At 43.7% G+C, this 17,286-nt stretch overlaps 1 long non-coding RNA gene across 1 annotated transcript in view; it reads left to right on the top strand.

The window, feature by feature from the left end:
- LOC137381650 (uncharacterized) overlaps positions 1–17,286 on the top strand; it is a 138,814-nt gene that overhangs the window by 94,163 nt on the left and 27,365 nt on the right. The window contains exon 2 of the long non-coding RNA XR_010977207.1: positions 12,469–12,590. This is a non-coding gene — a long non-coding RNA (uncharacterized lncRNA). The remainder of the gene's footprint in view (positions 1–12,468; positions 12,591–17,286) is intronic.

Genomic DNA, 17,286 nt, shown 5'->3' with positions numbered 1-17,286 from the left:
CACTGGAGGAGAGCATTGATTTTTGTGCTCAAGCCCCAGCATGGGACTTGAACCTGGAACTTTGTGACTCAGAGGTAAGAGTGCTACCGACTGAGCCAAAGCTGACACTAATTTATTCCATAAAAATAAACAAAAATTGTGTATTTTCTTTGAAAAGTTTCGTTTCTTGTAGATCTGGTTGGGTGGGGGTGGGCAATCTGTTTGACTGGGTGAGGCAGCTGGAAATGGAAAGTCATGTGATGAAATCTCTCGGAATTCATCCAACTACAGTTGGCAAACCCTTGATCTAAGGGATGAAGTTATGAGGAAAGACTTCAGAAATTGGAAATATTTATACTGGAGCAAAGAGGGCTCTTACTGACGTCTTCAAAATTTTAAGGAATGTTGTTGAAGAGAACCTTCATGAGTTGTTTGACATAGACACAAAAGCTGTCAGCAGGAGATATGGAGTCAAGCTCAAGGCAGCTCAGGCGAACCTACATTATGACTATTAGTAACTCCCTCGTATCTGGGTGGGGAATGTGTAAGAAGAGAGATTGAAAGCCACTGGACAAGCCAGATTCATCACAATTACCTTTTCTGATCCTGTACAATCTCAGTAATTATTTCTTTCTGTTATTCTCTGTCTGTAACTCATGATGCTGAAACCGTTGTGCCCATCTACCCAGTGCTTGCTGTCCAGTAGCACCTCGATTATAAAATTCTCATCCTTGTTCCTAAATGCCTCCCCAGCCTCTCCCCTCCCTACCTCTGTAATCTCCCCCAGTCCTACAAACCTCTGCAGTCTCTGCACTTTTCCAATTCTGCCCACCCCAGTTTTCATCGCTCCACCATTGGCAGCCGTGCCTTCAGCTGCCAGAACCCTAAGCTCTGGAATACCCTCCCTAAACCTCTCCACCTCTCTCTCCTCCTTTAAACCACTCCTTAAAACCAACTTCCTCCTGTCCTAATATCTCTTTATGTGGTTTGTTGTAAACTTTGGCAGATTTGCACTCCTGCAAAACATCTTGGGATGTTTTATTATGTTAAAGGCACTGTATAGACACCAGTTGGGTTGAGCAGGGGAGGATTCTGGCAGCTCTTGTTCCTCAGTTAAAAGGGAAGTAAACGGTAATTACGTTAAAGCTCAATGAACTGTCCTGTTTGATGGGGAAGGTACATTTCAGTGAGGGAAGTCTATGACAGTATGAATTAGGCGAACATAGGGTCAAAAGTGAAACCTGAAAGGAGGAGGGGGTGAAAGATCAGAAAAAACAAAAACAATATTGATTTAGATTGTGTTGGGAAGAGAAGGAAAGATTTATGTTTTTAAAAAAAAAAAAATCCCATGAGAGTAATTGGTCATAAAGCAAAAGTGCACAGACCTGTGCATGAGTGAGCAATCTGTTCATGTGTGTACGTGTGTGCCCATTCGTTCACTTGCATATATGTGCTCATGTACCTATCTTGGTGCATGTGTGACAATGCCAAAAACAACAACTCACAGCGTCACTTGGAAGCTTCACGTGTGACACTTGTGGCAGAACCTGCCTTCCAAGGATTGGCCTTCACAGCCATCAGCAAAGGTGCAACAAGAGAAGACACCCCAGCTAAATGGATTGTTTGCTGTGTGTCATCAGGGACATTTTGTTTCATTAAAGGTGCTATATAGATCAAAGTTGTGGTGGACTGGTCTGTGTGGTATATGTGTTCATGCATTTCCAGTGTATGTGTTCCTATGTGTTGTGCCCACATTTGTGGACCAATGTATTTGCCTGGCATGTGCATATGTACATATATGTGGCATGTGGGTGCATGCGTGTTCACATTTGGGTTTGTTCTATTATGAAACTGGAATAAAGGGTCAAAGATTGTTATGCAAGACATCACTCAGGGTGAAAGGTGCTGCACAGCTAAAGGTGAGCTAAGGTAAATAAAAAGTTACTGATTAGATACACCAAGTTTGGGTTTTAAGGGCCTGTAGATTGTGGGCGATTAGGTGAGTTGGGCACGTGGGAAGCTCCAATTTTTTGAGGTTCTTTGAACAAATAAGGCACAGCAGAATGAATGTCATGGAGGGAAAGGTGAATAGTTAGGATACTCAATTATGAAATGCCTGGAATAAAATAGACTTCAGGACTTCGGTGTGTTTTTAATGATTATCGTCAAATATTTGCTTCACAAATATAAACTCCATGTCTGCCATTTCAAGGTATTGCATTGTGTGTTCATCTGCATGTTCGATCAATGTAAACATTGCATGACAATTACATCAGGTAACCAAATGGCTAAAGTTCAGGTGGTTTAAATATAGAATTAAGGAAACCCAGGAGTGAGTTACAGTCTGAAATCTAAGCGAGGGGCTTTGGGGGACCCCATGCCACAAAGTCAGTTCAAAAAATATTGCTTCCAACTCATGGCACTGTTGCTCTGGGATTGTGCCAAATTCATGGGGATGGAAATTCCGGTGCCAGCAGCAGGTAAAGGGCTGCTGGTATTGAAAGAAGGAAGATCCTGGTTCGTGGGAGATGGGTGGGAAGATTGTGAAGAAGGAGCAACATATCAGGAAAGAAATGTCTGGGTCACCAAGAAAAATGTAAATTTTGCACTCTGGATCTTTTCCTCAATGCCTAGTATTGAGAGACTAGAGCACAGCTCAGGCATTCCAACCCATTTACAGGGCTTGGGCTTCATTTAAGTATATCTTGGCTCTAAATGAATCTTGCACATGATTTATTTGTAGTGCTTATGCACCCACAGCATCTATGAGCCTACAATAAAAATGCAGAGTGCATCAAGCTCATCCTAATATGCATCCAGCCTGGCCTGTACAGTACTGAAGCCTTGTGCATCACCAGATATGCACTCTCCACCCTCACTCTGGATACTGCAAAGGCTATGGGCCCTGACAACATTCCAGCAATAGTACTGAAGACCTGTGCTCCAGAACTTGCCATGCCCTTAGCCAAGCTGTTCCAGTACAGCTACAACACTGGCACCTACCCGGTAATGTGAAAAATCGCCCAGGTATGTCCTGTACACAAAAAGCAGGACAAGTCCAACCAGGCCAATTACCGCCCCATCAGCCTACTCTCAATCATCAGTAAAGTGATGGAAGGTGTTATCGACAGTGCTATCCAGCAGCACTTGCTTAGCAATAACCAGCTCACTGATGCTCAGTTTGGGTTCCGCCAGGGCCACTCAGCTCCTGACCTCATTACAGCATTGGTTCAAACATGGACAAAAGAGCTGAACTCAAGAGGTGACTGCCCTTGACATCAAGGCAGCATTTGACCGAGTATGGCATCAAGGAGCCTTAGCAAAACTGGACTCAATCGAAATCAGGGGGGAAAACTCTTCGATGGTTGGAGTCATATCTAGCGCAAAGGAAGGTGGTTCTGGTTGGTCAATTATCTCAACTCCAGGACATCACTGCAGGAGTTCCTCAGGGTAGCGTCCTAGGCCCAACCATCTTCAGCTGCTTCATTAATGACCTTCGGGGATGTTCACAGATTGCACAATGTTCAGCACCATTTGCAACTCCTCAGATACTGAAGCAGTCTGTGTAGAAATGCAGCAAGACCTGGACAATATCCAGGCTTGGGCTGATAGGTGGCAAGTAACATTCATGCCACACAAGTGCCAGGCAATGACCATCTCCAACAAGAGAGAATCTAATCATCACCCCTTGACATTCAATGGCACTACAATCACTGAATCCCCACTATCAACATTCTGGCGGTTACCGTTGACTAGAAACTGAACTGGAGTAGCCATATAAATACTGTGGCTACAAGAGCAGGTCAGAGTCTAGGAATCCAAAGGCGTGTAACTCACATCCTGACTCCCCAAAGCCTGTCCACTGTCGACAAGACACAAATCAAGAGTGTGATGGAATACTCTCCACTTGCCTGGATGCGTGCAGCTCCAACAACACTCAAGAAGCTCGACACCATTCAGGACAAAGCAGCCCCCTTGATTGGCACTCCATCCACAAACATTCACTCCCTCCACCACCGACGCACAGTGGCAGCAGTGTGTACCATCTACAAGATGCACTGCAGCAACGCACCAAGGCTCCTTAGACAGCACCTTCCAAACCCGCAACCTCTACCACCTAGAAGGACAAGGGCAGCAGATGCATGGGAACACCACCTGCAAGTTCCCCTCCAAGCCATTATGGCCTGCTTTGTTGTTAGATTCTAATGTCCTGATTTTAGATATAGTCACCAAAGAAACAACAGTGCAAAAATTTGAATAGTCAATTTAATAATGACTTCAGGGTATCCCAAAGTGCTCTACAGCCAATGACGTACTTTCAAGGCGTAGTCACTGTTGTAATGTAAGAATTACAACAACCAATATAACCAAGCTCCCACAAACAGCAATATGATAATGACCATATTATATGTTTAGGCTGAAAGACAGTCAAGAATCATCCAATCAGATAAGAATCTGTCGCCTTCCAGTTGGCGAAGGAAGATAGGGCCATGTGAGGATGGGCTTGTTGGACGACCAATTGCGGAAGCATGGGGTTGGGGCAGTTGGAGGCCATGTGAATACGTCCGGCTTGAGTTGGTAATCAAAATGAAACCTAGGAGTTTCTCTACAGGCTGAATTCAGACATAATGTGATGGCACCCTCATTGGTGAGAGGGAATGTTTAATGTAAGAAAGTCTTTATCAGAATTCTGATGTTTTATCATCAGCCAACAAACACCAAGCCTTCATCCCCAGTTTCTGTCTTGCTCACATCTTGCCCTTCGAGTTGCCAACCCTCCAGATTGTCCTGGAGTTACCAGGAATTAAAGATCAATCTCCAGGACACTGCTACCAGAAAAACCCAGGAGAAAACTCACAGGGGTGTTAAAAAAAAAAAAAAAGTGTGTTTTTATCTTTGGTTTATTAGTTATTTATTTATTTATTTAGAGATACAGCACTGAAACAGGCCCTATGGCCCACCAAGTCTGTGCCGACCATCAACCACCCATTTTATGCTAATCCTACACTAATCCCATATTCCCTATCACATCCCCACAATTCTCCTACCACCTACCTACACTAGGAGCAATTTACAATGGCCAATTTACCTATCAACCTGCAAGTCTTTGGCTGTGGGAGGAAACCGGAGCGCCCGGCGGAAACCCATGCGGTCACAGGGAGAACTTGCAAACTCCGCACAGGCAGTACCCAGAATTGAACCCGGGTCACTATTGGGACTGAGATTAAGAAGCAGCTGTTTGGTTGACTGTCAGTCGAGAGTCAATCAGTTAATTAAGAACCTGTACGCTTTCCAATTGTTTTGGGGAGGGCGGGGCACCATGAGGATGGATGTGGCAGGTGACCAATGGTGTGAGCTTGCGAGGGTGGAGCAGCTGATGGCAGGGGCCATGTGATGAAGCCTCCAGGAATATATGCAACCCGAGTTGCCCCATTTCCATTTGTGTTGGCAATCCTGTCCCTGATTGCAGACCAGTTTAACAATTTAATAAGGCACTGCCTTTGTTGAAAGAAATGGTGTTAGGTTAACTATATTTTTGTGGCGAGTTGTTTTTCTTTGTATTTTCCAGACCCTGAGGCACAATAGTTTCGACGGTGCATCTACTGTATTCAATGTCGGTACAATATAAATTCTCATGTCACTATCATATCGTTTATGCAGCCCCTGCCCCATATTCACAGTACTCTCGCATCATTCATCACTCCATTATTTGCTGTGACTTCAGCTGTTTTAGGTGCTAAGCTCTGAAATTCTCTCCCTAAGCCCCTCTGACTCTACTTCTCTCTCCTCCTTTAAAACATTCCTTGAAGCCTACCTCTTTGACCAAGCTTTTTGCCATCTTTGCTAGTATCTGAGAATCACAGAATCTTACAGCACAGGAGGCCATTCAGCCCATTATGCTGTGTCATCTTTGAAAGAGCTATCCAATTTAGTCCCACACCCCAGCTCTCTCCCCGTAACCCTGTGAATCATTTCTCTTCACTACATGTCCAATAGGCTTTTGAAAGGTCCTATAAAATCTTATTCTGCCAGTCTTTTAGGTAGTACGCTCCAGATCATAACCCTCTCTGTAAAATAATTTCTGCTCATTTACCTTCTGGTTCTTTTGCTAATTATTTTAAATCGATGACCCCTGGTTACTGACCCACTTGCCAGAGGAAACAGTTTCTCCCTATTTACTCTATCAAGATCACTCATAATTTTGAATACCTCTGTTATGAATGTTTCCTTATGTGACTCTCTGTCAAATTTTGTTTGATAACACCCCAGTGAAGCGTGTTGGGATATTTTACTACAGTAAATGCACTAGATAAATGCAAGTCAATTGTTAGGAGATGAACAGGACATTGGTTTTAAATTCATAGTGACTGTCATTCTCCATAGAGGGTGCACTGTCAGTGCTGAACGAAAGACTGTCTCCTTGAACCCCTTCCTTAGCCTGTTCTCTCCCCCAGCATGTCTGCAAGGGTAGCCCATTTAAGGTCAGTCCTGCGTGATTACTGGAGTTTTGAGTCCGGCACTCTATGATTGAATCTACCAGGAAGAACAGATCATCCTTGAAGGATGGCTGGATTTGTAACAAACTTCCAGTGTCCCTCTCGCATCCTGCTGAGTCTCCCTGTGGCTAGGACTTGTGTTTTCACTTTCTGAGCTTCATCCATAAGACAACAGACTGCTCCATCTGTGCGTAATTATCCCAGTAAACACAAGAGAAATGGGCCAGAAAAATAAAACCCCTACAGGTCATGGCTAGCTCAATGACTTTGCAACCCTCAATGCTGATGCTTAGAAAGGACAATTTCATTAAATTGAGAATAGCTGAAAAAATTGAGGAGAAGGGAGATGAGGAGAATTGTTTTTACGCGGAGAGTTGATATGATCCGGAATGGACTGCCTGAAAGAATGGAGAAAACACATTCCAAAGGGTATTGGATAAATGTTTGAAAAGGGAAAAGAAATGAAGGGTTATGGGGAAAGAGCAGGGGAGTGGTATTAACAGGATAGCTTTTTCATAGAGCTGACTTGTGCAAGACTGGCCAAGTGGCTTCCTTCTGTACTATATCGTTGTATGATTAGTAATGAACTTGTTGACATATTTGCTGTTATCAAAAAGAAAAACTTTCATAACCTCAGGAGGTCCCAATTAAGTGCTTTACAGCCAATGAAGCAGTTTTGAAGTGTAGTCACTGCTGTAGTGTAGGAAACACAGCAAGCTCCCACAAATAGTAATGTGATAATCTGTTTTTAGTAATGTTGGTTGAGGGGTAAATATTGGCCAGGACACTGGGGAGAACTCTGACCAATTATTACATTTCTACAATTATCTCCACTGAAATCAGCTAACTTAGTGCAGTACAATTGAACCTGGGACCCTCCAAACTCAGGACTATAATCACGTGGTGCACTTACCTATCAAAACACTGAGGTTAAGCAGAAAACTTTTTTTTTGCTAAAACATACAAAAGTTAAACATCTGCACGTGGGATCAGGTCAAAAATCACAGGAGTCATTACCCGTAGGTTAGTGTGACAAATTGGACCTACCTGGAGATTCATGTTAGTTTACACATTACCAAGGTAAAGTTTAGTTTTTTTTCCCCTTCTCCATGTTTCCCACCAATTTTCTCCTCTTCCCAGGATAAGCAATACAGCCAGACCCGAATCCTGTCTCTCGCCCAGCATTCACACATACTCGCACAATCCAGCCCTTTCACTGAATAGCTATCAGGAGTGGGAATCCTGACTGAATTACTTTTCCCCCTTTCCTAATGTTGAACCCTCAGTTATAACACCCAGCTGCGCCCACAACTAAAATCAGCTAACTCAGCACTGACCTGCTATCAAACATTGAATGGTCCTGAACTGTGCGACTCAGCTACTCATTGCTTTAGAATCTCTCAGTATCTTCAACTCCATAGAATCATAGCATGAAACAGGGCATAGAAGGAGGCTATTCAGTCCATCATGCCTGTGCTGGCTCTTTGAAAGAGCTATCCAACTAGTCCCAATCTCTACAGATCTTTCCCCATTGCCCTTTTCCCCTTCAAGTATTTATCCAAATCCCTTTTGAAAGTTATTATTGAATCTGCTTCCACCGCCCTTTCAGGCTGCACATTCCAGATTTTAACAACTTGTTGCATTAAAAAAAAGTCTTATTATCCCTCAATCTTTTTCCAATGATCTTTCTCAAGATACTATGGAAGAGAAAGGTGCAGGTTAACTCAGTTGGATTTCTTCTCCTCACCTTTATATGGAAGAAAGTTCTTTAAATTAAAGATTTCAGTTGGTAATGGAAGCGTGAGGAATTCCCAATCTTTCAGACATGAGGAAAAAGACTGTGGCCCATCATCAACAAAGGAACAGTTAAAATCCTAGATAGGGAGAGAGAAATTCTGCATAGCTTCTATGCAGGGTCCACCATTTCCACCATTGGTGGAACACCACCACCTACAAGTTCCCCTCCAAGCCACACACCATCCTGACTTGGAACTATATTGCTGTTCCTTCACTGTCGCTGGGTCAAAATCCTGGAACTCCCTTCCTAACAGCACTGTAGGTATACCTACCCCACATTGACTGCAACGGTTCAAGAAGGCAGCTCACCACCACCTTCTCAAGGGCAATTAGGGATGGGCAATAAATGCTGGCCTGGCCAGCGATGCCCACATCCCATGAATGAATAAAAAAAAAAATTCACACACAAGCAACCCAAAACTTCCACAATCTTTCATTTCACATAAAGATGTATCTGGAACACCCTTGTTACGATTCAAGTACATAAATAAAGACTTGCAAACCAATCCTGTGCAAATACACTGTGGTTGAATAGCTGGGGAAGAATTTATATTTATATATACATACAGAAATTGAAAGCAAGTTTTTATACGTCTGTATATATTTTTCTAAATGGTGGAACAGTGGTATTTCGGAAGAGGAAGCACTTAAATGTGTCTTGGCCGTTGAGTGATGTTTTATATCCCAGAGGGATTCCTTCGATGTTGACAGTAAGTAATAAACTCTCTGTCTCGCACCGCGAGCCCTTTAATCAACTCCAAAGTAACTCGGAGTTAGGTGGCAAAAGGCAAATGCCCAAAGCTCCCAAAAGCACCGAGTGTTTGCCTGTGTGGTCAGAGATTCGGTGAATTAAAAGTTGCCATAACAACTGAGTTTTTTTAATCAGTCCTCAAGGAAGGTCAGTTTTATATATGGTTCAGATTATTCTGACTAACTTGCCTGCCATGAAAATATGAATAATTAACCATATTTCCCTCTGCGCCAGAGGTTTTCATTAGAAAGGGCATTTTACAACTTTATACTCTGGCTATGTAGCTTCACCCAGCAGGAGTACATGTTGAGAATTCTGTCTGGAAAAGCGCCATATTGGAACCACAAGTTCATAAAGTTGGCCCGCTAGTCTTTCCTAATATTTAGCATACCGGTCGCAATGCTTTGGTTTAAGGTTGCCAACCCTCCAGGATTGAGCCAGAGTCTCCAGTAATTGAAGATTAATCTCCAGAACCATGCTGGGAGCAAAACCCAGGAGAAAATTAAACAAAATTGTGTTTTGCACCCTTTCTTTGAACACTTGCATTTATTAGTTTTTAAAAAAAAGATGGGGGAGAAAGATTGTTTGACTAACAGTCAACATTAATCCAATTGAATAACAAAAAGTCTTTTCCCATTCCCATTGGCCACGAGAAGGCAGTAGCATCTGGAGGACGGACAAATGGCTTGAGTAAGGGGTTGGGATGTATTGAGGCTGGAGGTCATGTGATGAAACCTCCTGGAATATACCCAAGGAGAGTTGGCAACCCTATGTGGGGTACAATGTTCTCATGACATTTCCCAATATTCCTCCAATTTTTTCTCTGAGTATTTATCCAATTCTCTTTTGAAAGCTACTGTTGAATCTGTATCCGCCACCCTTAGGCTGTTCATTCCAAACCAAACCACTCATTGGGCTAAAGTATTTTTCCTCATGTTTCTCCTGATTCTTTTGCCAAGCACCTTAAATCTGGTGGGACTAACTGGGTTGCTCTTCAAAAGAGCCAGCATAGACTCAGTGGGTCAAATTACCTCCAGCTGTGCTGGGTTAAGTCATTCTATCAACAAGGATTCTTGTATTTCACAGTGGTTTAGCTGAAGGGTGCATTGACTGCACCGGACACAGCAAAGGCTATGGGCCCTGACAACATCGCAGAAGTTGTACTTAAGACTTGTGCTCCAGAACTAGCTGTGCCCTCTAGCCAAGCCATTGCAGCTACCTGAGAATGTGGAAAATTGCCCAGGTATGCCCTGTCCAGAAAATGCAGGACAAATCCAATCCAGCTAATTACCGCCTCATCGGTCTACTCTCAATCATCAGCAAAGTGATGGAAGGTGTCATTGACAGTGCTATCTAGTGGCACTTACACAGAATAACCTGCTCACTGATGCTCAGTTTGGGTTCCACCAGGGCCACTCAGCTCCTGACTTCATAACAGCCTTGGTCAAAACATGGACAAAAGAGCTGAATTTAAGAGGTGAGGTGAGAGTGCCTATGCCTTTGACATCAATGCAGCATTTGACTGAGCATGGCACCAAGGAGCCCTGGCAAAATTGAAGTCAGTGGGAACCAGGGGGCAAACACTCCACTGGTTGGAGTCATGCCTAGCACAAAGGAAGATGGGTTATGGTTGTTAGGGGCCAATCATCTCAGCCCCAGGACATCACTGCAGGAGTTTCTCAGGGGAGTGTCCTGGGCTCACCAATCTTCAGCTGCTTCATCAATGACCTTCCTTCCATCATAAGGTCAGAAGTGGGGTGTTCGCTGATGATTGCACAATGTTCAGCACCATTCTGACTCCTCAGATCCCAATGCAGATCATGCCTGCATGCAGTAACACAATCAGACTTGGGCTGATAAGTGCAAGTAACATTCACGCCACACAAGTGCCAGGCAAGACCATCTCCAACAAGAGAGAATCTAACCATCTCCCCTTGATGTTTAATGGCATTACCATCATTGAATCCACCACTAATGGGGTTTACCATTGACCAGAAACTTAACTTGACCAGCCACATAAATACTGCAGCTACAAGAGCAGTTCAGAGACTGGGAATTCTGTGGCAAGTAACTCACCTCTCCAAAGCCTATCCACCATCTACAAGGCACGCGTCAGGAGTGTGATGGAATACTCTCCATTTGCCTCGATGAGTCCAGCTCCAACAACACTCCAGAAACTCAACACCAACCCGGATAAAGCAGCCCGCGAGATCAGCACCCCATCCACCAACTTAAATATTCACCAGTGGCAACAGTATGTACCATCAGCTAGATGCACTGCAGCAACTCGCCAAGCCTCCTTCGACAGCACCTTCTAAACCCACAACCTGTACCAGGACAAGGGCAACAGACGCATGGGAACACCACCACCTGCAAGTTCCGCTCCAAGCCACACACCATCCTGACTTGGATCTATGTTGTCATTCCTTCACTGTTGCTGGGTAAAAATCCTGGAATTCCCTTCCCAATAGCACTGTGGGTGTAACTGCACCAGATGGACTGCAGCGGTACAAGATGGCAGCTCACCACCACCTTCTCAAGAATAATTAGGGATGAGCGACAAAAGATGGCCTTTGCCAGCAACACAGACAACCCATGAAAGAATAAAAATAAATCTGTGGCGTGCAGGCCAGGATAACTGCAGCTTTAAGTCCTGCTCTGTGCTGAGTTTGCAGATTTTAGCTGGAATGATGGTATGGGTTACTGTAATCAACTTCAGCTGTCCCTGGGTTGGAGAGGAGATCAATCAACCAGGTTTCCTACTCCTTCTCGATAGCTAGTAAACTCTGCTAGAGCACAAAACCAAGCTCACAAGGAAGGCAGGGAGGGATGAAAATGAGTCTGAATTGGGTATGGTGAGGAACATTGTGCAATCATTAAATCATTGGGGTCACCAGTACCATTTTCTATCCAATTTCAAAATGGCTGCTTGGTGTTTCCAAAATGGTGGTGTTAATGTTGTTAACCCTTCAGGATTGCTTGGAGTCTCCAGGAATTAAAGGTTAATCTGTCAGTCACTGCTGCAAGAAAATTCACAGGGGCATCAAAAAAATGGTGTTTTGTTTTAAATTTCCTTTTGCTTTCATATCCTCGTTATAAAAGTATTGGACATGGGCTAAAGGTCTGTTTGACTGATGTCAAAAATCATCCAATCAGGTAACAAGGCATCTGCTTGCTTTCCAATTGCCTGTGGGAACGTGGGGCTGAATGAGTATGGGCGACCAATGGGATGACTGTGTGGGCGGGATGATTGGCAGCAGAGGGTCATGTGATGAAACCTCCAGGAATATGTCCAACCCGAGTTAGCAACCCACGTTGCCTGTATTATTCAAAGTACCGCCTGACTTAGTAACTGGAACACACTCAATTGTATTTTTCTGTAGCTAAATAGCAGTGATGCCATTGTCTAATAGTTTTTTTCTTGGTCTGTTTTAAACTACACAGGAAAACAAAGGAACTTTTCCGGGAGAAATAGAGGGGAAAATCCACAGAGAATGCAGGAAAAGATCGAGAGCTTAGCGTTCATCAATGGCAGAGAAATTTTCTCTAGCGGGATCATCAGTGCTGTGCGTTTCCTATTTTAATTTTCTTTTTATTAATTGGTGATTTGGTTTTCCTCGGCAATAATACTGATGTGTAACTCCTATCTTTTTGCCTTGGGGTAGAAAAAAAGAACAAAGCGAGTTGTTACAATCTGGAAGGCACTGCCTGAAAGGGCGGTGGAAGCAGATTCAGTTGTAACTTTCAAAAGGGAATTGAATAAATACTTGAAAAGGAGAAATTTGCTGGGTTTTGGGGAAAGAACAGGGAAGTGGGACTAACTGGATAGCTCTTCAAAGAGAAAGCACAGGCATGATGGGCCAAATGGCTTCAATCTGTGCTGTAATATTCTCTGATGCTATGAAGATTCTCTCAAACTTCATATAAATAAGTTAGTGAAACTTTTCACAACCCGTTGCCTTGAGGAAGAAGTATTTGACAAACCTGTTCTTTAAGTCTTTCTTTTTGAAGGAAGAAAGGACTTGCATTTATATCGCACCCTTCTTGACGTCAGGATGTCCCAAAGTGCTTTACAGCCAATGAAGTACTTTTAAGGTGTAGTCACTGTTGGAATGTAGGAAATGTTGCAGTCAATATGCACATAGAATTCCCATAAACAACAACGTGACAATGACCAGATAATTTGTTCTAGAGATAATAAAAGCAAAATACTGCGGATGCTGGAAATCTGAAACAAAAACAAGAAATGCTGGATTCACTCAGCAGGTCTGGCAGCATCTGTGGAAAGAGAATTTGTTCTAGAGATGTTGATTGGATAAATATTGGACACGACCCACTAGGGAGACCTCCCATATGTTGTTTAATGACCTTTTAAAATGGACCACTTTAAGAGAGGGCCACCTTACGGGCTGTAAGTGAAGGTCACTGGAGAAAGTGATGTTTGTGTTGTATATGACCAGTAAGTTGTGGGTGGAGCCCAACAGAGTGAGATGTGTTTTAGATGGAGTTTGCGCAGTAACTTATATAATGTTCCAGTTAAAGTATAATAAAAACCCATGTTTTTTTTTGGCTATCACTTGTAGTCCTGTGTGAGTCTTACATTATATCACACAGTAAAGGAGCAAGTAATATACCACCATGTTCCTCTTTGGAATAGTACCATGTTATTGTTTTTATATCCAGCTGAGAGGGAAAACAGGGCCTTTATTTAATGTCTGATTTGATAGATGGTACTTCCAGCAGTGCAGCACTCCCTCAGTACTGCACTGGGAGTGTCAGCCTAGATTTTGTGTTCAGGTCTCTGGAGTGGGGCTTGAATCCACAACCTTCTGACTCCGAGGTGAGAGTGCTACCCACTGAGCTACCGAAGGCAGTAGAGTTACAGAGGTGTGAGATAAGCCTCTGTGGTCATAGAATCATAGAAAGTTTAAGGCACAGCAAGAGGCCACTTGGCCCATCGTGTCCGTGCGAGCTGAAAAACGATCCACCCATTCTAATCCCACCTTCCAGCATTTGGTCCGTAGCCCTGCACTTGAGGTGCATATTCAGATTCCTTTTGAATGAGTTGAGGGTCTCAGTGAGTTCCAAACCCCCACCACCCTCTGGGTGAAAAAACTTTTCTTCGTCTCCCTTCTAATTTTTCTACCAATGATTTTAAATCTATGCCCCCTAGTCACTGACCTCTCTAACGTAAATAGGCCCTTCACCTCCACTCTATCCAGGCCCCACAAAATTTTCAATCAGATCTCCCCTCCACCTTCTCTGAACCAAGGAGAACAACCCCGGCCTATCCAATCTTTCCTCCATTGCTGCATTTTTCCAGTCCTGGCAACATCCTCATAAATCTCCTGTACTCTCGAGTGCAATTACATCCTTTCTGTAATGAGTTGACCAGAACTGCACACAGTACTCAAGTTGTGGCCGAACTAATGTTTTATATTTTTCCAGCATAACCTCCCTGCTCTTATATTCTTCTTTTGGGCCTCCTTATCTCGAGAGACAATGGATACGCGCCTGGAGGTGGTCAGTGGTTTGTGAAGCAGCGCCTGGAGTGGCTATAAAGGCCAATTCTGGAGTGACAGGCTCTTCCACAGGTGCTGCAGAGGTATCAGTCCACCTTTCGGGCAATGACCCTGAGCTCCAAGCACCCATTGAAGCAGGCAGACTGTGGCGGGACAGAACCTTATTGACCGGGGGCTGCCCGGTTTGAGGCGGGCGGTAGCTGTCCAGTGAGGTGCAATGACCTCTCCCACCGACAAAGGCAACCCGTGGCGCCCAGTTTCTACGCCAATTTATCTGGACTTATAACCCGTAACTGCTGCCTTCCGTGTTGTTTCAGTCGCTGTGAGGCAACTATGGAGTGACCTCTCCATGGCGCATGCCTGGGCAAATTTATGGAGGTTGAGAGTTGCCCAGTCGTCAAAACCCCCCTCTCGGCCTTTCTGGTGGGGTCCAAAGGAGTGCAGGACACGACGTTTGGCACCAGTATGGCTGCAGGAACTGCCGGAAACATGCCAAAGGTGACACATGACCGCCTACGGGGTTCCGCTCCGGATTTTCTGTTAGGGTTTACTCCCTTAGCCTTGGTCTCTCCCGAGACGCCCACAAGGCAGTGGGGTTGTTGGGGCCCCTACACAGGTGTAGGATGGTGCCGGTGGGAGGAGGGGATGCAAGGGGGAGGGGTAGAGGGAGGGGGTGGGGGGGGGGGTGCAGGGGAAGGGGGTGCGGGGAACCAAAACCTTATACACAACATATATATATGAAAGTACATAAAATTCATAATACAAACAAAAATAGCCAGTAAAAATCACAGAATTCACATTTCATACAATAAAGAATGCTTATTTGGGCCACACAACCTTAGCTTGTGCTTCTGCTCTAATGTTTTACTCACATGTTTCTTATTTCTCTCTCCTGGTTTAATTACTTTATAGCTTTTTCTTTTCCTTTTACCTGTAGTGCCTAAAGCACAATTTCTAACTGTTACTCTATTCTCTTCAAATTTGTTAGTTTTTGAACTATTATTTATACTACCTTTTCCACCTGAGCCCTCCCCCCACTTACTAGTTTAAAGTCCTTTTGATTACCTTATTCACCCTTGCAACTAGAACCCTGGTCCCAGCTGGGTTCAGGTGAAACCCAGCCCAATGGTATGGTTCCTTCCTGTCCTAGTACTCGTGTATTCTTATATTCTATACCTCGACTAATAAAGGAAAGGATTCCATATGCCTTCTTAACCACCTTGTCGACCTGTCCTGCTACCTTCAGGGAACTGTGGACATTCACTCCAATGTCACTCACTTCCTCTACACTTCTCAGTATTTTCCCATTAATCGTGTATTCCTTTGCCTTGTTTGACCTCCCCCATCACCATCACCTCATACTTCTCCAGGTTGAATTCCATTTGCCACTTTTTTGCCCATCTGACCAGATCACCAATATCTTCCTGCAGCCTACAGCTATCCTCTTCGCTATCTACCACACGGCCAATCTTTGTGTCGTCTGCAAACTTCTTGATCATGCCCCTTGATGAGGGAATAGTATTTCCAGCCTTGGATGCACTTTATACAGAGCTGTTAATGGGGAAAGTGATTTGGCTGGCACAAAAGAGGAAAAATCTTTTTGTCGAGAGTTTCCAGTGACGGAAGAGATATGGGTGTTTATCTATCTTATCTTCTCTGCTATACTTTTTCAGCATTGCGTACGTCCTGCTGTTTTAGCCATTATTGTTTGTCTAGACTTCTCAATAAAACATAATTGAATTTTTTTGTACGATGGTTAAGAACTCTTTCCCTTCCTGTTCCTCTAACAGAAAGTCTGGTACAAATAGATGTGACACTCAGAGATGATAAATTATTGCCTTTTAAACAGATCTCTGTGAGTTGTTGTAAGCAGTACTTAGATGCCCCTTCCTAACGAGGGTTCCCAGCTTTGGTTGGACGCATTCTTGGAGATTTTATCACATGATCTCCAGCTGCCCAATCCCCCTCACTCCCGCCATTGGTCACCCATTCTTGCAACACACCGCCTTCCCATACCAATGTAAAGTCAACAGACTCTGTTACCTGATTGGATGATTCTTGACTGTCACCTAATTTTCCCACCCCCAATATTTTTACAACTAATAAACAAAAGTGCTGAAAGAAAATTGAAGCAGCATGCAGTTTCTTTTTAACACCCCAATGATTTTCTCCAGGGTTTCTCTTGCAGCAGTTGGAGATGAATCTTTAATTCCTGGAGGCTCCAGACCAATCCTGGAGAGTTGGCAACCCTATTCCTATCATGCATATACCAAAAGTATCACTGGTCTGGAGCTTGAGAGATCGAAGGTGGAATTGGCTGTCCTTTGTCTCCTTAACAAATGTCCCCTTTAGCCATTTGATTTGTGAGAGCATAAGCATTCTACTTGATAAAGTGATGTGTATCGTACACCCAGTAATGCTGATTGACTGACAGTTGAAAATCATTTAAAATGTTGCTTTTAAAAGTGAAATTGGGTAAAGTATATTAAACTTTGACTTTCTGAGACTCGCAGGATGTCCGAGTGGAATTGTCAGATTCTATCAGCTTTAATTTTGTGGTTTTAAGGCATCGCCCAAGGACCTTGAAAGCATACTTGGATGAATCCAGAGTGATGTTACTTGGTTTAAATGCTAGGGAAATCATTCTGCTTTTCTTTCAACTGAGCCTGTGGGGGTATCATTCATTTTTTTTCTTCAAAAGATCAGATTCCTAATTAGAATAGGTCTTGGCAAGAGCTGG

Source organism: Heterodontus francisci, chromosome 22 (genome assembly GCF_036365525.1).
Source record: "Heterodontus francisci isolate sHetFra1 chromosome 22, sHetFra1.hap1, whole genome shotgun sequence".
Classification (NCBI taxonomy): domain Eukaryota; kingdom Metazoa; phylum Chordata; class Chondrichthyes; order Heterodontiformes; family Heterodontidae; genus Heterodontus; species Heterodontus francisci.
Note: the sequence above shows the minus strand (reverse complement) of the source record. Positions and strands in the feature narration are given on the sequence as shown.